This window comes from Eschrichtius robustus, chromosome 12, assembly GCF_028021215.1.
Source record: "Eschrichtius robustus isolate mEscRob2 chromosome 12, mEscRob2.pri, whole genome shotgun sequence".
Taxonomy (NCBI): domain Eukaryota; kingdom Metazoa; phylum Chordata; class Mammalia; order Artiodactyla; family Eschrichtiidae; genus Eschrichtius; species Eschrichtius robustus.
In genome coordinates this window covers 53740679-53763449 of record NC_090835.1, presented here as the reverse complement: position 1 = coordinate 53763449, position 22771 = coordinate 53740679, and the positions used below count along the sequence as shown (strand labels likewise).

General features: G+C 36.1%; 1 protein-coding gene and 1 pseudogene across 2 annotated transcripts in view; one reads left to right on the top strand and one right to left on the bottom strand.

Moving 5' to 3' along the window:
• STT3B (STT3 oligosaccharyltransferase complex catalytic subunit B) overlaps positions 1-22771 on the top strand; it is a 96813-nt gene that overhangs the window by 22521 nt on the left and 51521 nt on the right. The gene's annotated exons all lie outside the window — the stretch shown is intronic.
• On the bottom strand, positions 21128-21433 carry LOC137773809 (non-histone chromosomal protein HMG-14 pseudogene; annotated as a pseudogene).

Below are 22771 nucleotides of genomic sequence, written 5' to 3'. Positions count from 1 at the left end.
CAAAAACATTGTCATATTGATATACGTTCGATCAAAATTTAATTTGATTGAGGAAATGACATTTTTTATCCTTTCTGTTGAGAGTTATGTTACTCATGCCTCTCCTATTTGGCTTTTTTTTTAGGATGTTTTATTTTTTAACATCTTTATTGGAGTATAATTGCTTTACAATGGTGTGTTAGTTTCTGCTTTATAACAAAGTGAATCAGTTATACATATACATATGTTCCCGTATCTCTTCCCTCTTGCGTCTACCTCCCTCCCACCCTCCCTATCCCACCCTTCTAAGTGGTCACAAAGCACAGAGCTGATCTCCCTGTGCTATGCGGCTGCTTCCCACTAGCTATCTATTTTACATTTGGTAGTGTATATATGTCCATGCCACTCTCTCACTTTGTCCCAGCTTACCCTTCCCCCTCCCCATATCCTCAAGTCCATTCTCTAGTAGGTCTGTGTCTTTATTCCCGTCTTACCCCTAGGTTCTTCATGAACTTTTTTTTTTTTTTCTTAGATTCCATATATATGTGTTAGCATACGGTATTTGTTTTTCTCTTTCTGACTTACTTCACCCTGTATGACAGACTCTAGGTCTATCCTATTTGGCTTTGACTGATGGGAAATGAAGTCAGATTTGAAGTTGAACTTGTAGGCCCTTATGACTTACATTTTGGTATGTTTTTACTTAGTCTTGAATTTTTTAATCTATATTTCTCTTGTCTTTTATCTTTCTATGTTAATTTTATTTTATTATGTATTTTTGTGGAACAAAATGGTGATAAGTTAAGGCGTCTTACAGATCTTAGAACTTGGAAAAGCATTGATTTTCCCCCCCCTCCCCCCATAGGCTTTGATTGCATATCTGAATTATAGTAGAGCAAATGCTTTTAGTACTAAATGGTACCTTCGCTGTTCAAGTTACCTAACAAATATTTACTGTGTGATAACTATTGAATATGTGCCAGGCACTGTACCAAGTGTTTGGAATATATACGGGGTCTCTGTTGTAATGGAGCTTATTTTCTGGCAAGCAAAATGTAAACAAATAAAAAGAAAAAATAAAATAACGTGCTAGCTAGTGTCCGGGATGTGGCTGTGGGCCTATCACTTTAGAGACGGAAGTGAATGAGGCCCTTTTGAGGTGATATTTGAGCTAAGACCAGGATGACAAGGAGTTAGCTAGCCCTGTGAAGATCTCAATTAAGACCATCTCTCCAAGCAAGAACAAGTTTGGCATGCTGAAGGAAAATAAGGCCCCTATGGCCAGGATATAATGAGAAAGGATATAATGTAAATAGGGATAGGATAGGGCCAGGTCAATTGATAATTGTGGGAGTTAAACCCTTATTCAGATAAATTTAAAAAATAAGTGGAGCAGAAGTTAATTTGGCTGTAGCAGATGTTTTTCATTTCTGTATATAATACTGAATGGTTTTGTGGGTGATACAAAGGATGGATGAAAGACTTTAGAGGCCAGAACATGAAGAGGGACCGAAATAGCATTGACTATGGAGTGTTCACACAATGAAAGTTTGATTAAACCAGTTACACTATCTTTATTTCCTTCTACCTGAATGGTATATTTCTATAGAAAGAATAGTTTACCTTGGAGTGGGAGTTAAAACATTTTACACAACTCATAACTTCACACTAGCATTAAATCACCTTACCCAGGGGACATTCGTGGGAAAATGTTTTAATATTGGATCATATATAAAATGTTCAGAGGTGCTTTAACATTTATTGAACTTACTATATTCTGGGTGCTTGGTGGTAGGGGTAGGAAGATCTATTCATTCATCTTTGCCTAGAGACCAAATTGTGTGATGCCTGGCTTTGCTATTCATTAGTTGAGTGACTTTCAGCAAAGTTAACCTCTTTGCAGTTGATTTCTCGTCTATAAATTGGGGATGACAATAGTACCTGTCTCAATAAGTTACCACAAAGATTAAATGAACTAATACAAATAAAAGTACTTAGAACAGTATATAAGTCATAATAAACACTTATTAAATGTTCACTGTTTGTTAATTTTGTTACTATTCACTTACGATGGAGCCTAATAGGTAAATTTATGCTATTTAGTATGTTGGTTGGAGAGAGGTAAAATGCAAAGTGCAATATCCAGTAGAGGCATAACGGAGGGAGTGCCAGCCCTTAGCTGAAAAGGATAGTTAAGACTTAGGAGGAAGTGTCTTTTGAGTTAGGTCCTGAAGGGTAAGTGTGGGAGGATATGGAAGAGGATTTGCTCTTCAGGAAACAAGAACAGCTTGTGCAAAGGTACAGAAGTATGAAAAAGCATGAATAGTATATATTTAAGGAAAAAAAGTTTGGAATATATGAGGTGAAAAAGAAGTAGGGAGGACACATTTCAGGGTGGGGATAGGGAAGGGAGTCTCAAAAACATCAGGACTTTGTCCTATAGATTTTGGGAAACAGTGAAGGATTAGTATGGTTAATAGTTCATTTAAGAGAGAATTGTGTGGAGGATGGATTGATTGGGAGGTGGTAAGAAGTCAGTAAAGAGACAAGTGAAATAGTCTAGATAGAATATGAAAAGGACTTCTTATTGGGAAATTTTAGGAGCTGGGTTTAGGGAGTGAGTAGTTTAAGATGATTCTCTGTGATAATGGTAAAATTTTTAAGATAGCGAGCAACTTTACTAGTGGAGAGCAGAGTAAAAATGAGTTCAGTTTTAGGTATGTTGAGTATGATGTGCCCATGAAGACATCTCAGCAGCTATTCTGGTGGGCTGTTCAATATGAGGATTTAGAATTTAGAAAAAGGAATTGTGTACTTAGGAATAATCCATGGTAGTCAAAGTTCAGGGAATGGACGAGGGAAAGAGGAGAGGTAGCAATGAAAAGAGTCTGGCATCAGTCAGACTCTTGACATCAATCTTTGGAGCATAGTGACCAAGAAAATCAAATGTATATGGTACACAAAAAATTTTTTTCATCTGAAGGACTTAGGGAAATGGGCACTTGGAAGAGAATCAGTTGTCAGGTTCTTAGCTTCTTTATGTACTTTTTCTTAAAACTGAGGTCCAGGCGTCATACTTATTCTCTTTCCCCATCTCTAATTGCACAGTCATGCATCTCCCATTTTACAAAAGGAAAGCGTACCACTCACCTGTCCCTATATGTTGCCCTGAGGTATAAAAATCTCTAGGTTTCCAAATGAAGGCACAGCACAGTTCACAATGTTCATGTGGAGATATGTCCTTTCTCTCAAAGAGAGCAAATCAGGTGTCTGTCATGGAGATGTCACAGAGGAAACTCCGTGATTCTTTCTGAGAATTTGAGTTTTCAGGAATTTATTTGTTGGATCATAATGTAAACAGATTGAATGTAGCAGATTTATCTTGAAAGAACTAATACATATCCTGAGATATTTGTGAGGGTAAGTCTAAAAATTTTTATTAACACTATCCTACTAATTCTAAAGCATGAAATAGAGCAGAAAAGTCAGTATAAATGAGAAGGGAAAAAAAATGGACAGAGGTCAGTTTCAGGGACAGAAATTACAGTATAAACCTTGAGATGCTTGCCTTTGGTGAGGGGTGTCTCATTTGGAATTTTGGTGTACAGATGGTCTCCCTTAGGACAGATCAAGCTTCTACATAGCTTAGCATAGATTTTCTTACTCTAATAAAGCTGATGATAGTTAAACAGGGTTCTTTAGGAAACAATGTAGAACTCTGAAGTTAGAAAAATAGATCTTTTCCATAAAGCTAGTATCTTTTTTAGAAGACAGTGCTTTTCTTATGTTTTCATATTACAGTTTTTACTACTGTATTTGAGGAAACAGGAAAAGCCTTTTTCTCTTATAGAAGACCTAGACTAATGCAAGAGAGAAAAGAGACTAATTGAAGTAGTTAAGTATTAGAAGTATGTAATGGAGAAGGTGAGCTTCCCTTGTTTCATTTAGGGTAGAGACTCTACTTTTCGGGAGTGTAATATATTACTTGAATAATCTAAGAGTGAAAGTCAAAAGGAGCTAAAATTACCCACCCCTACACATTTTGGACATTTTTTCCTCAGGAAGAGAGGGAGAATGACTTCTTAAGACAGATTAAATAAGCCTCATAGACTTCATTTCTGAAATGGTTATATGAATAATTTTCTCACTTGTCAGTAACCAGACTATTTAAAGATTTAAGGAAAAAATGGGATAAAGAGTAAATTGTGATTTTTAAATTCATTAAAGGAAGAGAAACAACTATATTTGAAAGTCCTGTAGAATTAGAAAATACTTCATAACAGGAGAAAGAGGAAGATATTCAAAATAAATTGTTACACTTTAAGTGTCATAAGTAATTTGTTCAAATCAAAATACTGATAGATGATTGTGGTGATAATACTGAAAGTTGTATACATCTCTTGAACGATGCTGCAATAATGGACAATAGATGCAACCTATTAACAAGTCTGTCTTGCATTCTTTTCATGAGAACTGAGACTTTGTTGTCTATCAGATATATTTTTGATCCATATATAACAGGTATATTATAAAAGTGAACTGGCCTTTTAAGATCAAATAGAAATTCCTAGTTCCCTCTTTATACTTTGTAAACAGAGTTTTAAAAGCATGAAGGAAAATTTCTGCATGAGAAAAACTTTTTTCCCATCCTTTCTCCTTTCTGAGACATTGAATGTGCAAATGATAACAGACATCAATGTCATGTTATCATGAGACATTCTCCCAAAATAGTTCTTTAACATTTATGTGGCAAGCTTGTCTATGATGGGAAGACTGGTTTGGGTAAAGCAAACCTGTGCTGGGTAGAAGTGGAAGGAGGGATTTCAAGTCTTTTTTGAAAAGGAAGTTTACCCAGGTTTACACATACGTTTATAAGATGAGAAATAAACTTTGAGGGAGTAAAGATTAGAAATTTTAGCTTACTGGTAAGAGTGGTTATCTGGAGCTTGACAGTGGTGGTTGAATTGGTTAATATATTAAATATGAGAAAGGTGCCAAGAAGGGGAGAAATATGAGGCAGAGATGGGGACCACTTGCTTTGTATCTCCTTTGTGAGAGTAATAGTTAATAGTTGTTGGAGGATTTGGTAAAAAAGCATTTTATAGGTTTTGTGTGAAGCTTGAAGGTAGTAGTGATGGTTGTTATTTTTGGTCATGCAGTACTTAATGAAGTTTTCTGGCTATGATTTTTTTTTTCTTTGCCTAGCCTTTTTGGTTTTGCTTTTTTTTCTTCTTTTTTTGTTAAAAATTGCTCATTGTTTAAAAAATCAAAGAATGAGGCATAATCTATTAACCGCTTGTTATATATTCTGCTAGGATTTCTTCAAAGGATACACAGTTTTTGAAATTTATGTAAGCGTACATGCACACATAACCTTTAAGGTTTTTGGCATAAGTACGATCATACTATACAGACTAATGAATTTTGCTTCATCTACAACATAGCATGACATATATGGTAGCTGATAGTGCTATTCACCAGTATCTGGTTTCCCTCTTTTCTCAGCGCATGGGTGGGGCCACGTGACTAGTACTAGCCAATGAATCAAGAGTGTAAATGATGTGTATTTCTTTCCACCTGAAAATTCGTTGTGCTTAAACCTCCAAAATTCTCTTCTCTGGCAGAATGATTGCAACATTCAAGGTAGTGACTATTCAGGCTATGGTTGTTTAAAAGGTAATATCTGTACCACAGAGTTGAAATCTGAAATGATATAGTCAGAGGTATATTGGACTTCTCTGTCCTTTTGTTTCCAAAGTAACTTAAGAAAGCAAAAGCTTCAAGGTTCAAAGTTGCATCTTAAAACATCTTAAGAGAACTATGCTAATGGTTTTGCTTATATAATTTTAAACATATGCCAGTATTTTTTAAACACTTGTTTTAGCTCTTGAACCCTTTCTTCAAATGAGAGTTTACACAAGAGCCTAATATACAGGTAAGTGTGGATTAAATGGGATGGTACCCTCTTCCCTTCAAAAGTATATATTCTACTCGCTTCAAAATGTATACCCCACTCCTGTCAGAAAGGTAGTATGAGAGGAGTTCTTTGGAATCTGAGGGTACAGGGAATGATTTAAGATCCACTTTTAAGGTTCACAGTGCCCGGAAGGTGATGCAAATTATTACTGGCATTTATTACTCTCTTGCTGTTTGGAATCATCTTGTGATCATGCTCAAGAATGTGGGCACTGGAGTCAGAGCTGCTTGGTTCAAATCCCATCTTGGCTACTTAATGGCTGTATGACTTTGGATAAGTATTTAACATCTCTGTGCTTTAGTCTGATAGATTGGGCATAGTATCCTACCTCAAAGGTTTCTTTTTTTGTGATGATTAAATAACAACTATTCTTATCACAGTACCTGACAACTGTTAACAATTTTTTAAAAGAATAATTGTACTTATGGGCTTCCCTGGTGGCGCAATGGTTAAGAATCCGCCTGCCATTGCAGGGCACACGGGTTCGAGCCCTGGTCCGGGAAGATCCCATATGCTGCAGAGCAGCTAAGCCCTTGTGCCACAACAACTGAAGCCCAGGCACCTAGAGCCCGTGCTCCACAACAAGAGAAGCCACTGCAATGAGAAGCCCGTGCACCACAACGAAGGGTAGCCCCCGCTCGCTGCAACTAAAGAAAGCCCGTGTGCAGCAATGAAGACCCAACGCAGCTGAAAAGAAATAAATTTTTTTAAGAAAGAATAATTGCATTTAAATAAATAGTGCTAAAAATGCATCTCTTTACTACTCCCCATGTTGGACCCCTTTCTCTCCTTAAACACGCTAACCTCTCCTATCTCAAGGTCTTTGCACTGCTAGTTTCTTTACCTAGGGACAGCTCTCCCCACCTCTTGGAATGGTTGGCTGCTCCCATCCTTAAGGTCTCACAAATGTTAGAAGACTTCATTTATACCTTGCTTAAAGCCATCTTTACCCCTTCCTCCCCTTCTTCCTATTTCACTCTTTTATCCCATCCCTTTAGTGTCTTCCAAAGCTGTTGCTTCAACCTACAGTTATCTGGTTTGTGTTTATTGTACTTAAGCTCCAGGAGAGAGTGACTTTGCCTGTCTTTTTCACTGCTCTCTTTCTAGTGCTGAATGGAAACCTGGGACACATTAGTTGCTTAGAATTTTTTTTAAAAAATGGTACATGATTATTACCTTTTAAAAATGAGAACCATACTAATGTTCAATGTAGAATAGCTATCCTTAGAGGCACATATTATAATGTCTTGACAGACAAGAATTTTGGGGAGGCTTTGAAAGACGTGCTGTCAAATTGACATAGGTTCTCTATTCATAGGAGACAACTATGAGCCCTCACATATCCTTATTTTTGAATGAAACTTCAGTTAACCTGGTATTTCACCACAAAGCAAATTAAAATAGTGGGATGATTCAAGGCTTTGACCTTAAGGGGAATGTTGAGATGTGGTAGTACTTGATACAGAGCTCTACTTCCTCTCTCCCCTTTTGCCCTATCTCTTTCCTCTCCTTCCCTTCTTTGCTACTTATATTTGCGGTTCTTTATCACCATCATGGAGCAAAGCTGCTTGCCTTTCCTTTGTTTGTTTCCTCCATTGTTTCTGATTTATTCTTCTGCTTTATAGATTTTATTTGCAAAGGCTAAGCTAAACTAGACTTGTGTTGTCTTATGGAAATTAGATTTGTGCACTGAACATTTGCGGGGTGTGGGACATGTTTGTCTACCATCCCCTCTGTGTTTATCTTGCTCTTTCATTGCCAAAAGCAGTCTTTTTCTATTGTTTCCTAATTTGAATCTATTTCTGTAAAGCCTGGTTTCTAAATTTCTGAGGTTTCTACTGTGTTCATCTAAAAGTGTGTTAATCTTGGATCTGTATAAGAATTTAATATAGAAGTGAAAAGAGTAGGGATTATTACAGCAAGCACTTATTTTGAGACAGTCATTTTGATGCCAGTCTTACAAAAAAGCAATGACATAGGCCCTGGAAAATGTCAATTAGCAAACTTTAGTTAAAGGTTTAATTATATTTATATGCATTTGGTAGATAGTTTTAGAGAAGTAATGGTTTAGGGAAAAGGAGGACAGAACTGGCCCTTGGGAGACTTGCTTGTGTTTTACTTTTAGCACTGCCTTAGCGCATTTCTTTAGGCTGGAACTTTCTCTATCTTTACTTCTTAGCTATAAATTGAGACCTTTATTTCTCAGCTTTTCTAGCTCATATTCTACACGTACCATATATTCTGTTACAAAAGCTAGTCACAGGGGTCTTAGATGACTTCAGGTTGGTCATAGCTTTAAGGCTAAGAATATGCTATTCTACTTATTCTTAGACATCTTCCAATTAATATTTTTTCTGATATAGTGCCATATTTTTATAGAGAACTGGAAATGTTAATTAAAAATACAAAACCCTTTCCCACCTCAAAAGTTTCCTCTTGAAGATAGAAAAGCCTTTCGTTAACTTTAGAGCTGAGGCATAAAATTTTTTTAACCTTTAAGGGTCTATTGTGGTATTTTGCTTCAGTACATAATCGTGAGATTTCGTTATTGTTTTTGAGTGTACATTAAGTGTTTCAGTATAACATAAGGTGAAATAACAAACCTAAATCGAAATGTATGAAGTGGTCAGGTCTCCAACAAGATCAGTAGAAGGAAAACTCAGAGGCAGTACTTTCCCTCCTTGTTCAGAAGGGCAGGCCTGGTTTACAAATGGGTTGGTACTGAGTGTTTGTTTTCCTAAGGAAACAATATCGTATATGTTGAATAAGCCGTAAAGTTCTATTTAAGCTGTAATGTTCTGAATTCAAGTATTGTGCTAATCTCTACTAGAACCCAAGAGGTATAACCATTTTTCCATAAATGGGCTTCCATAATTTAATCTCATCTTGCTACTTTAAGAGGTTGTTTCAAGCACATAGACTTTTCTTAGCTTTTGAAGGGTTTCTTGGGATGAAGAAGAATTAATACTACAGAATTTATAAGGATTAAAAACAAACAAGTGTGTGGCTTTCAGAAGCAAGCGTTTTACTCCTATCTTGTTACTTTTCATTTGTCTCTTATAGATATCGGGAAAGGCCATTATAAAATGGCGGTGTCTTTGAATAGCCAAAGGACACGGAGGTCTTAGGAATATACATTGCAGAAGAAAACTAAATTTATATATCTTAGCTTCTTTGTAAAGGTGGGTCTCTAAGACCTCTTTTAATTTGTAATATGGCTGTTCATCAGATTTAAAACTCACATTTTCCTGTGATCCCCAGTTTCTCCTTACATCTTGAAGCAGTTTGCTTGTTACTGGAAAGCAGTAAAATTATTTATATGCTCCTTTTAGAATGAAAAAGTTCATGTGAGAATTATTTTGTCTGCTTAATAAGTCATTCTTACACACACTATTGGAATTTCAGGTTGGCTCTAGAAATTGGGTTGAGAGAATTTGGGGGAAGGCGTTCATTTATTTTTTTAAAAACTTTTATGAAAAATAAATAAACCAAAAGTAGAGAAGACCACAATGAACCACATGTATCTACTATACAGAGTATTCAATAATTAGCACCTTTTTTTCACACTTGTTTCAAAACAAATCATTTTATTAAATTTAAAATACCAAAAGTTGTTCTGACAATATTAATAAAAGTATATGTAAAATCTGGTAGTTTTCTCAGACTGAGTTAGATATTATTTTACCACTTCTGTTTCTCTTTTATTTCAGTTTTATTTTGATGTCTCCTAACCTTTAATACATCATTTCTCAGTCAATTCACCTAGTTTTACTTGAGGAAAACTGTAAATTGTATGTATGAGTGTGTGTGTGTGTGTGAAATTTTCCATAATAAAGTTTACATATAATTGACTTGAAACAAATAGACTGCCAGATATTTCTTCAGCAAAAATGGGTTTATTTGGGATCAACAGAGAATTGCAATTCAGGATCTGCAACCACAGCAGGCCATGTGCAAGTCCCAGCATGCCATTTTATAGAGAGGAAAAGGAAGTTGGAGGGGCTAAACAGAGTCTATGGCTTTTCATTGGCTGCTGAGTCCTTGCCAGGGAAGAAGAGGAACCTTTCTTCCTTCTGTTGGGCTCTGCCGTCCTTGCAGGGCATGAGAGCTCCCCTTTCTGGTCTCCCAACTCTATTTAATTGAAGTTTATTAATTTTTAACAATATGTATTACTCATATATATAATTATGTAGATCATCTATGTATATGTAAGTATTATAATTGCATATATAGATATGTGTGCATGTATATGTAAGATCTATATACACACACACATACACACGTGCAGTATCATGGAAAATTTCTAACATAAGCAAAAGTAGAGTTAATACTGTAATGAACCTCCGAATGTGTATACATCACCCAGCTTCAACAGTTTTCAATTTATGGTCCATCTTGTTTCATCTATAACATCCTCCCCAGCTATTTAAATTTTTTAAATATGTAAATTGGACATGCTAAAATTGAAGACAGCTTTTGTGCACACAATTGCTTGCATTTAATGAAGAAGGAAATAGAAGCCAAAATTTAAGTCAGTGTTACTACTCATTACTAGTATGCCAGAAAGAATTAATTGACCCTCATAAGTGAAGTGCCAGGAACTATATGATACCTTCAAGGATACAAAAGTCACTAAGAAAAAAATATTCCACTGTCAGGTAAATTAGAATAGAGGTTCCAACGTGATGTTTTCAAAGCACAAATTCAAGTGGACTGGGGAGGGGAGGATGGAGTATTAGAGAAGGCTTCAAGAATGAATTTCAGGCTTGAGGGGATCTCAGGAAGAAAGGAGAATAAAATGCACGGCTGTGGTGGGTTTCTATGTAGATGGAACAAAGAGCTAAGAAAGACCATGCTAAAATTGCTCAATAAGAAGGTGAAACAAAAGATTAATAGATACAATTCTTTTTTTGGTTATTTACTGTAATGGAAAAGAGTAATTGTATGATTAATCTAAATGCCTTTTATATTTGTTTTGGATTGGTTTTTGTTTTTTTTTCCCCTGGTTATTAATTTCCCCCCCTGCCCCGGGTTCTTTTGTTTTTTTCAATTGAGAAATGATTACCATATACCAATGTATTAATTTTAGGTGTAAAACATAATGATTTCATATATGTATATATTGTGAAATGATTACCACAATAAGTTTAATTAATTAACATTCATTACCGCACCTTTTTTTTCCCTTGTGATGAGAACTTTTAAGGTCTAAACAACTTTCAAATATACATTACGGTATCGTTAACTGTAGTCACCACGTTGTATATTGCATCCCTACGACTTATTTATCTTATAACTGGAAGTTTGAACCCTTTGACCACCTTCACCCATTTCCCCCACCCCTGCAACCCCACCTCTGACAACCAGCAGTCTGTTCTCTGTATCTGAGTTGTTTAGGTTTTTTGGTTTGTTTTGGTTTTGGGGGATTTTTTTAGACTCCACGTAAATGAGATCGTCTAGTATTTGTCTTTCTCTCTGACTTATTTCGCTTAGCATAATGCCCTTAAGGTCCATGCTTGTTGTTACAAATGGCAGAATTCCTTCTTTTTTATGGCTGAATAATATTCCTGAGGGGGGGGGGAGAGAGAGAGAGAGTGTGTGTGTGTGTGTGTACACCCCACATTTTCTTTTATCTATTCATTTGTCAATGGACACTTAGTTTGTTTCCATGTCTTGGCTATGCTGCAACAAACATGGAAGTACAGATACCTATTCAGGATAGTGATTTGGATTAATGCCATTGGATTAATGCCTGGAAGTAAAATTGCTGGGTCATATGGTTGTACTATTTTTAATTTTTTTGAGGAACCTCCATGTTGTTTTCCATAGTGGCTGCATAAATTTACATTACCACGAACAGTGTGCAAGGGTTCCCTTTTTTCTACATCCTTGCCAATAGTTGTCTTTTTGGTAATAGCCTTTCTGACAGGTGTGAGATGATAACCTCTTTGCATTTCCTTGGTGATTAGGATGTTGAACACCTTTTCATGTACCTGTTGGTATTTGGTTTTCTTTGGGAAAATGTCTGAATCAGTTTGGATTGGGTGTTTAATACTTCAACTGAGGTTTTCTGGGAATTCACATAGAAGTAAATAACCAGACTATACTTATAGTATACTTGTAGTAACAAATGAATCTGCAACACAGTGTTACAAATTTAGATTTGGGTGCTTCTAGTGTAATTTATATATGTGTGTTTATATACACACAATGAGAAATACAAGCATTACTAAAATTTTCTATTAGGCTCTAAACAAACTTCTGCATCATTTAATTGAATAATATCTTTAACAGCAAGGAAAACTTTTAAAAAAATGATTACTGTTTGACGGTTACTTCTGAGTCAAATATTTTACAATTTTGTGAACCAAAACAAAATACCAAAATAAATTTAGATGATATTTAGAATCTTTGCAACTATGAAATATAACCTCGAGTTTAAGATTCTGTGTTTACTGAAAGAACCTAATTGTTCTTACTGATTGATTTATTAATAAATGTTATAAATTTGGGCTTAAATTTCTATTTTAAAAAATATTTTTATTTTTCCTTTATTTTTTTATGAAGATTTTATTTGAATAAAGGTTCCAAGCCTTTAAAGTTTGAAATGCAGTAGCTTATTCCATTTTGGAATTTCATATTATATATCTTAATTAAGTATTTCAGTTAAATGTCTTTACTTTGAATGAAGTTAATATTTATCTGTATTTTCTGTATAATTGAAAAGATTGGCAATTATAAGGGATAGGTAATGGGATAGAATGATGTGGGAACAAAACATTACCTCTGATAACAGGGCTTTAAAAACTTGGAAGTTTGTCAAGTAGTCTTTGAGACATCTCTCTCATTTTAACATAGTCACAGGAATGTTTATTGATTTTCAAATTTAAAGTCTGAAGGAATCTAGTGGTAAATTATTAGAATTAATAAGCATTTGCAAGGTTTCTGGTTATAAAATCAATGTAAAAATATCAAGAGATACCTGTCAAAGATTGCCAACAAACACAGGAAAGCATGCTCAACATCACTAATCATTAGAGAAATGCAAATCAAAACTCTAATGAGGCATCACCTCACACCAGTCAGAATGGCCAGCATCAAAAAATCTACAAATAATAAATGCTGGAAAGGGTGTGGGGAAAAGGGAACTCTCCTGCACTGTTGGTGGGAATGTAAATTGATACAGCCACTATGGAGAACAGTATGGAGGTTCCTTAAAAAACTAAAAATAGAACTACCATATGACCCAGCAATCCCACTACTGGGCATATACCCTGAGAAAACCATAATTCAAAAAGAGTCATGTGCCACAATGTTCACTGCAGCACTATTTACAATATCCAGGACATGGAAGCAACCTAAGTGTCCATCGATGGATGAATGGATGAAGAAGATGTGGCCCATATATACAATGGAATATTACTCAGCCATAAAAAGAAATGAAATTGAGTTATTTGTAGTGAGGTGGATGGACCTAGAGTCTGTCATACAGAGTGAAGTAAGTCAGAAAGAGAAAAACATACAATATGCTAACACATATATATGGAATCTAAAGAAAAAAATGGTTCTGAAGAACCTAGGGGCAGGACAGGATTAAAGACGCAGACGTAGAGAATGGACTTGAGGACGCGAGGAGTGGCAAGGGTAAGCTGGGACGAAGTGAGAGAGTGGCATGGACATATACTACCAAATGTAAAATAGATAGCTAGTGGGAAGCAGCTGCATAGCACAGGGAGATCAGCTCTGTGCTTTGTGACCACCTAGAGGGGTGGGATAGGGAGGGTGGGAGGGAGATGCAAGAGGGAGGGGATATGGGGATATATGTATAGATATAGCTGATTCACTTTGTTATACAGCAGAAACTAGCACAACATTGTAAAGCAGTTATACTCCAATAAAGATGTTAAAAAAGAGATACCTGTCAATATGTCAAACAGGATTTTTAAAAAATAAATGAAAATACTATTAAAAATAAGAATAAATCTAAGCAAAGATGTGTCAGATCTCTACGGTTGAAATTATTCATTTTCTGATGAGACATTAAAGAAGACCTATAAGAAGGAGATAAATTCTATTTATGGATTAGATGAGTCAGTATTGTAAAGATACTAATTCTCCCCGAATCAACATGTGGAGTTAATGGACTTTTAGTCAAAACCCCACATGGATTTTTTGGTGGAATTGACAGCTTATTTTAAAATTCATATGGAGATGCAAAAGGACAAAATACAAGGCACAGATTTAGAATGTTCTGCCAGATGTCAAGATTTTATTTAAAGCTCTAGTTATAAAGTTTGCATATTATTGGTGCAAGGATAGACATAAAGACCACTTGAGCAGAATAGAGTCCAGAAACAGATGTGCCCATTAATGAACTCTTAGTGTATGATAGAGGTAGAACTGTACAGCAATGGAGAAAAGATAATTTTTCAGTAAATGATGTGGGAACAATTATTTATACAGGGGAAATAAAAATATATAAATATTTCTCACCCTATAAAATAATTGATTCCAGGTATATTAAATACCTAAATAAGTAAGTTTAAACTAAATTATCATGAAAAAGAAAATATCTTTATGACCTTGGGACAGTAAAAGACTTTTTTACCCAGAAAAAAAGCACTAACTCACAGCAAAAAAAAATTGATAAATTAGGTTTTATGTCAAGAATTTCTATTCTTTAAAAAATACCATCATGAGTGAAGAGCTATGAATGAGAACAGTTTACAACTCACATAACCGACAAAAGAACAATATGAAGAACTTAGTCAAATTAACTAGAAAAAATGTGCAGAGTACTTCAATACATACTTCAGAGGAAATTTAATGACCATTAAATACATGAAAAGTGTTAACCTCACAAGGCATCATAGAAATGCAAATTACCATTGTTGGCAAAAATTGTTTGATAATCCTAAATGTTGGTAATGTTACTAAGCAACAAGCACTCTTGGGTAGGGTGTCCACCTTTTATTTATCTCTATAGTTATTAGTTCATTTAGCTATCAGACAGGGCTGATTAGTTTAGTGGTAGTGGTGTGTTGTATGGGGGGAGAATAGGGGGGAGGTACTGTGTTACGGGCCTAAGAAGAAGATAGTGACTATTACTACCTTCAAAGTGCTCAGTGAAATAAGAGTGTGCTGCCCTTTACTAAAGTCCTGTTATTTCACTTCCAGGCGATAAGAAGGGAAACCCATAAGGGCATTCAGTAAACTATTCACAGTGCTGGGTTGGAAACTGGGCCAGAAAATAGGATAGAAAAATGAACGGCAAATCAGACAGGAAGAAGTTAACTGAAAATCGAAGAAAATGGGTTTGTAAGAGTGAGTTGGGACTTCCCTGGCAGTCCAGTGGTTAAGACTCCGTGCTTCCAGTGCAGGGGGGCACGGCTTCGATCCCTGGTCGGGGAACTCAGATCCCACAAGCTGCATGGCACGGCCAAAAAAAAAAAAAAAAAAAAGAGTTAAGGGAGTTGTGGGAGCCTTGCATACCAGGATTGACTTGATTCTGGGGATAAAATAGGACTAAACACATTCTACATCCATTTATGTTTAGTTTTTAGATACTTTGACTAGGTTTTCAGTAGAATCTTAATGAGCTTGCTTGTTTGTTTTAACACTTGAATTTTGCCTTCAGGCTTAGATCTCAGGAAGTATAGTTAAATTGGTTTTAGTCTTTAACTTTGGGGATACCATTTAAAATTGAGGTTAGGTAGCTATCTGGGAAGCTATCTAGTGTATTTCATCTCCATTTAAAAACATATTTATGAAATCAGTTATTCATTCAACAAATATTTGAGGGCTGCTATGTACGAGGTGCTATGCGAGGTGTTGGAGACATGTGGTTTCCTCGTGGGAGTATTTATCTAGTGTAGTAAATATTAATCAAGTAAACTAATGTGAAATTGCACCTGTGGCAAGTGCTAGAAGAAAAAAGTACATTGAACCTTTTCTGTCAACAGCATCCCTTAGAAATGTGCTGAAGTTTGAAGAATTAGTTATTTAGGCTAAGAGGGGAGATAGCAGTGATCCAGGGGGAAGGAACTGGCAGTCTGAAGTTCCTGAGGTCGGAGGGGATAAGGTGAGTCTGGAGGACTGAAGGATGGGTATGTGGAAAGTAGGGAGATAGTAAGGTGTGAGATGAGGCTAGAGTTATGTAAGAGCTAGAGTGTGTGTGGCTTTGATTATGTTAAGTGAAGTTTCCTTCCTTTTAATTTTAAGAGATGAAGCCCTTGAATAGTTCAGCAGAGGGTTGCAATATGATCACATTTGCATTTTGAAAAGATGTTCTTTGTTGAGAAACAGTATACAGATTGGAGAATTAGGACATGGGCAAAACGGATGTAGGGGGATGAGTTGGGGGCTACTGCAGTAGTCTAGTTAAAAAATGATAGCTTGGATTACAGTGCTTAGTATCAGAGTAGGAAAGAGTGGACAAATTTCAAGGATATTTAGGTAGTAAAATAACCTGGTTATGATTTGTGTATAGGATGTGAGAGGGAAGGAGCTCTCCAGGATGACACCTAGATTTTTGGCTTTTTCAATTAGGTGGTAATTAGATAGAAAGTACTAAAAGCAGACACAGTGTATGTATTTGTTTTGGGGGTGGATAAGTGGTGTCCAATCATGAGTTAGTTGGATATTGAGTTTGAGATGCCTTTGTGACATTCAAGGGGAAAAAAATGTAGAGAGGGAGATAACATTGGCAAATTGTGGGAATAGTGATAATAATTGAAGACCCAGGTATGACTGACATCTTTTGGGGGAGAGTTACAGTTAATGAGAGGATCTTGGGTAGAGGAGGCTGCCTGTACAGAAAGCAGAGAAGAGGGTTGGAGACGTGGGGTAAAAAAATAGGAGACTATTGTAGTTATAAAAGCCAAGGAAGAGAATGATTGAACAGAGAGGGAGAGGCCAAGAATTATGCAAAATGGAAAGTTAAAAATACCACTCAGAACAATTTTGATTATGAAGTTGGAACCCCATGTTTCTTAGTTTTAAGAACATATTAATCTCTTGGAGTCCATTTTTTTTAAGTGAAAAATTGCGTCTAAAATTTAAAATCCTGATTCTTGTTAAAATACTAGGCCTTTTGTCATTGAACTATTTTCACAGGTTTTGGGGATGTTACTTACTTTTCCTGTTGTGTACTTCCTAATGGTGCTCCTCTACCTCCTATAGTTTGTAACTGTCCTTTATGAGCTCATTTGAGTCTCAAGTTATTTTTGGTTTTTGCTTTTACTGTTAATCCAAGTTTTTGGACCTTGGTTTCAGTGTTAACTTCTTGATTTGGAGATCCCTTGTAAATTTAGACTAACATGCGTGGTACAAAGGTGGAGACTTTACCTTTTTTATGGGAGTCTTTCTTCCCTTGGGAGGAGAAAAATTTAGCCACTTCCATGCTGTTGGATACATCGTTTTTCATCTCTGAAGGGATAGTCTTCCCATGGTCCCACCTTTAAGTACAATAAATACTTTGTTTCTAGCATTTGGAGGTTTCACTTTTAAAATGAGCTCTGGTACTTTCTTTTAGAGGGTGTGTAGCATTTCTAGCACTAGCTTAGATTTCCAGAATTGTTTCTGGAAAACAAATGTTGTTTTAAGTTCTGAGTTTAAAATCCTTTTTCCTTAGTCAGAATTTTGGGTATATTATTCCATTGCCTTTATAGCATTCAGTGATTCCAATTGACTGATATATTCCTTTGGAGAAAATCTGTTTATTTTCTATGAATGATTTTAAGTTGCACTTTATCCTTAGCGTTTTGAAATTTATTGAGAGGTATATGAAGTTTTTTGTGTTTTTTCCTAATCATTTGTGGGGCATAATGATGATTCTTTTAAGATTAAATGTAAAAACTGGATTTACCTTCAGATTTCTTAATTTTTTCATAATACTTTTTTTCAGCTTTATTGAGATATAATTGACAAAGTTGTGTGTATTTAATGTGTACTGCATGATGATTTGAGATGTACATAGACATTGTGAAATCATTACCACAATCATAACACATCCGTCACCTCACATAGTTTCTTTCTTTCTTCCTTCCTTCCTTTCTTTTTTTTTTTTTTTTTTTTTTGGTGAGAGCTCTTAAGATCTCATCTCCTCTTAGCAAATTTCAAGTATACAGTACAGTACATATTACTAACTACACTCACCTTGTCATACATTAGATCCTTAGAACTTATTCATGTTATAACTGAAGTTTGTACCCTTTGACCTACCTCTCCCCATTTGTCCCATCCCCCATCCTCTGGCAGTCACCATTCTATTCTCTGAGTTAAACTTTTTTTTAAAAAAAGAGTTCACATATAAGTGATACCATACAGTATTTTTCTTTCTCTGTCTGGCTTATTTCACTTAGCATAAATGCCTTCCAGGTTCATACATGTTGTCACAAATTGCCAATGGCAAGATTTCCTTCCTTTTTGTGGCTGAATAGTATTCCATTATATAAATGTATAATGACATTTTCTTTATCCATTCATCTGTCAACAGACACTTAAGTTGTTTACATATCTTGACTACTATGTATGTATTTATTTTAATTTTTGGCTATGTCGGGTCTTAGTTGTGGCACACGGGATCTTTGTTGCGGTATGCAGGATCTTTCGTTGCACACCCAGGCTCTTTGTTGCAGCACATGGGCTTCTCTAGTTGTGGCACGTGGGCTCTGTAGTTTGTGGCATGCAGGCTCTCTAGTTGAGGCGTACGGGCTCATTAGTTGTGGCGCGCAGGCTTAGTTGCCCTGCAGCATGTGGGATCTTAGTTCCCCGACCAGGGATCCAACCCACGTCCCCTGCATTGGAAGGCGGATTCTTTACCACTGGACTACCAGGGAAGTCCCCGTCTTGGCTATTATGAATAATGCTGCAGTGAACATGGAAGTGCTGATATCTCTTCTATATACTGATGTTGTTTTCTTTGCATATACAGTTGACCCTTGAGCAGTGCAGGTTTGAACTACATGAGTCTACTTATATGTGGATGTTTGTCACTGATAAATACAACCTGCAGTTGGTTGAATCTGCAGATGCAGAGGAACTGCAGATGTGGAGGAACCAAGTATATGGAGAACTCACTATAAGTTATATGCAGATTTTAAGGCATCTCCACACTATTTTCCATAATGGCTGTATGAATTTACATCCCCACCAACAGTATACCAAGGGTTCCCTTTTTTCACATCCTTGACAGCATTTGTTACCTCTTTTCTTTTTGATAGTAGCCACGCTAACAGATGTGAGGGTGTTTCTCATTGTGGTTTTCAGTTGCATTTTCTGATATTGAGCACCTTTCATATACCTAATTGGCTATTTGTATATCTCTGGGAAAATGTCTTTTCAGGTTCTTTGACTTCTTTGACCATTTCTTAATCAGAGTTTTTGTCGGTTTTTGTTTTTTGGGGGTTTTTTTTGGCTATTGAGAGGTATGAGTTCCTTATGTGTTTTAGATATTAATCCCTCATTAGATATATGGTTTGCAAACATTTTCTCTCATTCCATAGGTTGCCTTTTCATATTGTTTATTCTTTCCCTTGCTATGCACAGCCTTTTAGCTTGATATAGTCCCAGTTGTTCATTTTTGCTTTTGTTGCCTGTGTTTTTGGCATTGTATGCCCAAAAATCATTGCCAAGGCCCATGTCAAGGAGATTTTTTTCTGTTTTCCTCTAGGGGTTTTATGGTTTCAGATCTTACATTGAAGTCAATAATCCATTTCTAGTTGATTTTTGTGTATTGTGTAAAATAAGGGTCCAGTTTCATTCTTTTGCATATATTAATAACATCCAGTTTTCCAATACCATTTATTTGAAGATACTATTCTTTCTTCATTGTTTGTTCTTGGTGCCCTTGTCAAAGATTAGTTGACTGTGAAAGTGTGGGTTTATTTCTGGGCTCTGTGTTCTGTTCCAAAGGTCTGTGTGTCTTTTTTTATGCCAGTACCATACTGTTTTGTTACTATAACTTTGTAACATAGTTTGAAATCAGGGAGTGTGATACTTCCAGTTTTGTTGTTCTTTCTCAAGACTGCTTTGGCTATTCAGTGTCTTTGGGGGTTCCATGCACATTTTGGGTTATTTTTCTATTTCTGTGAAAAATGCTATTGGAATTTTTATAGGTATTGCACTGAATTTGTAGATTGCTTTGGGTTATATGGACATTTTAACAATACTATTGATAATTCTTCCAATCTGTGAGCACATAATACCTTCCCATTTATTTGTGTCTTCTTTCATCAGTGTATTATAGTTTTCAGTGTACAGGTCTTTCACCGTCTTGGTTAAATTTATTGTTAAATATTTTATTGATTTTTATACTGTTCTAAGTGGGATTGCTTTTTTTTTTTTTATGTGCTTCAAGAAAGTCTTTCATAATCGAGATTTTATTGGTTGTTTTGAGGATCAATACATAGACATTTCAATTTGTACACAATTCTCAACATACGTACCAAAAATCTAAAAAATCATGTAGTTGTGATTCTTTTCTGAACAGTTATTCCAGTGACTTTCCAGCTTAAAATTTGGAGGCAAATTTTCCTTCACAGTATATCAAGTACCAATATCTTCAAATATTGATATGCTGTTACATCGTAAGTCCCACTAATTCACAATTTAATATCATATACACTACATACTCAAATTGTCAGTCATTCACAGCACATTAACAGTTACTAGAAGAACTGGACTACCACGACCAAAGATGTTACATAGTGCACAAAATTCTGCCCAGGAGAGCCAAGACCAAGGTAAAGTGGTTTGCTTTAGGAAACAATTATACCAAAAACAACATGGGAAGAGAAGTAATTTAGTGTTTAAGACATTAAATGCACAGCTGACTCCAAACTGCCATTTAGTATGCTTCGTATTATAAGATATAAAAGCTACCCTCCATCTGTGGAATGTTAAGCTGACACCCAAGACAATCAAAGCCTCCCATATTTAATATCCCAGTATTTTCTGGTTCTACCAAAAAATAAACAACCAGCAAATGATTTCACCTCTTAAAAAAAAGCATTTACACTTTAAAAATGGCATGAGGTGGGATTCCCTCCTTTTTAAAAATGTTTCTAGAGCTACTAAAGAACTTGCATTTACAAAATAGTTGATAACAATATTCCTCTGGATTGTACAAGAAGGGAGACAGGGACCACTGATAGGACCAGGGGTGTGATATTAATCAGACTTGGCTTCTTTCTCTCCTGCTTCATCAGAAGCGGAGCTCTCCTCGTTTTTGGTTTCTCCATTTTCTGCATGTGAGTCTTCTTTAGTCTCTTGGTTAGCCACTTTAGCCTGTTTTGCCTTTGCTCCCCTTTTACCCTTTTGTTTGCACTTTTTGTCTGAAGATGTATCCTTTCCTGCCGCCTTTTTTGGCTTCATTTCCACTTTTGCAGGAGCCAGTTTAGCTGACAACCTTTCCGATCTCCTCTTGGGCTCCTCCTTCACCGCCCCCTCAGCGGAGCTGACCTTCCTCTTGGGCATCGTGGCGGTGGAGCGGGCATGTGCCAGGTTCCTGAGGGCCGCAGCACGCCGAGAGCCTTTGCAAAGCTGGGCTGCCTGGCCGCTGCCGCTCCTCCCGCCACCTGAGCTGCTGGGACCCGCAGCGGGGGCGGTGGGAGAACCCGGGATTGCTTTCTTAATTTCTCAATCAGATAATTCATAGTTAGTGTATAGAAATGCAATTGATTTTTTAAATGTTGATCTTGTATCCTTGGTGAAGCCTTCCGAGTTTTCTCTATATAAGATCATGTTATCTGCAAACAGACAAATTTTTCCTTCCCAATTTGGAAGCCTTTTATTTCTTTTTCTTGTCTAATTGCTTAGGCTAGGACTGTGTTGAAAAGAAGAGTGAGAGTGGGCATTCTTGTTTTGTTCCTGATCTTAGGGGGAAAGCTTTCAACTTTTCACCATTGAGTATGATGCTAGCTGTGGGCTTGTCATCTATGGCCTTTATTATTTTGAGGTACATTTCTTCTATACCTAATTTTTTAAGTTTTTGTCATGAAAGGATGTTGAATTTTGTCAGAGGCCCTTTCTGCCTCTGTTGAGATGATCATATGATTTTTATCCTTCATTCTGTTAATTTGGTATCACATTTATTAATTTTCGTATGGTGAACCATCCTTGACTCAGGGATAAGTTCCAGTTAATTATGGTGTATGATCCTTTTAATGTGCTGTTGAATTCAATTTGCTGGTATTTTCTTGAGGATTTTTGCATCGTTGTTCATCAGGGACCCTGGCCTGTCGTTTTCTTGTTGTGTCCTTGTCTGACTTGGGTATCAGGGTAATGCTGGCCTTGTAAAATGAGTTTGGAAGGGTTTCTTCTTTAATTTTTTGGAAGAGTTTGAGAAGGATTGGCATTCATTCTTCTTTAAATGTTTGGTAGAATTCACCAGTGAAGCCATCTGGTCCTAGGCTTTTCTTTGAATCAGTGATCAAAACCCCCCAACAATCACCTTACTCATTATTGATCTGTTCAGATTTTAAAATTTCTTCCTGGTTCAGTCTTTGATGTAAGTTGTATGTTTCTAAGACTGTCCATTTCTTCTGGGTTATCCAATTTGTTGGTGTATAATTGTTCATAATAATCTCTTATGATCCTTTTTGTGTCTGTGGTATTAGTTGTAACGTTTCCTCTTTCATTTCTGATTTTGTCTTTTTTTTTTTCTTAGTCTAGCTAAAGGTTTGTCAATTTTGCTTATCTTTTTTTAAAAAAAGTTGAACAAAACTGTTCATTTTTTTTTCTTCTCTTTTTCTAGTCTTTATTTCTGCTCTGATTTTTGTTATTTCCTTCTTTCTGTTTTTTTGGGCATAATTT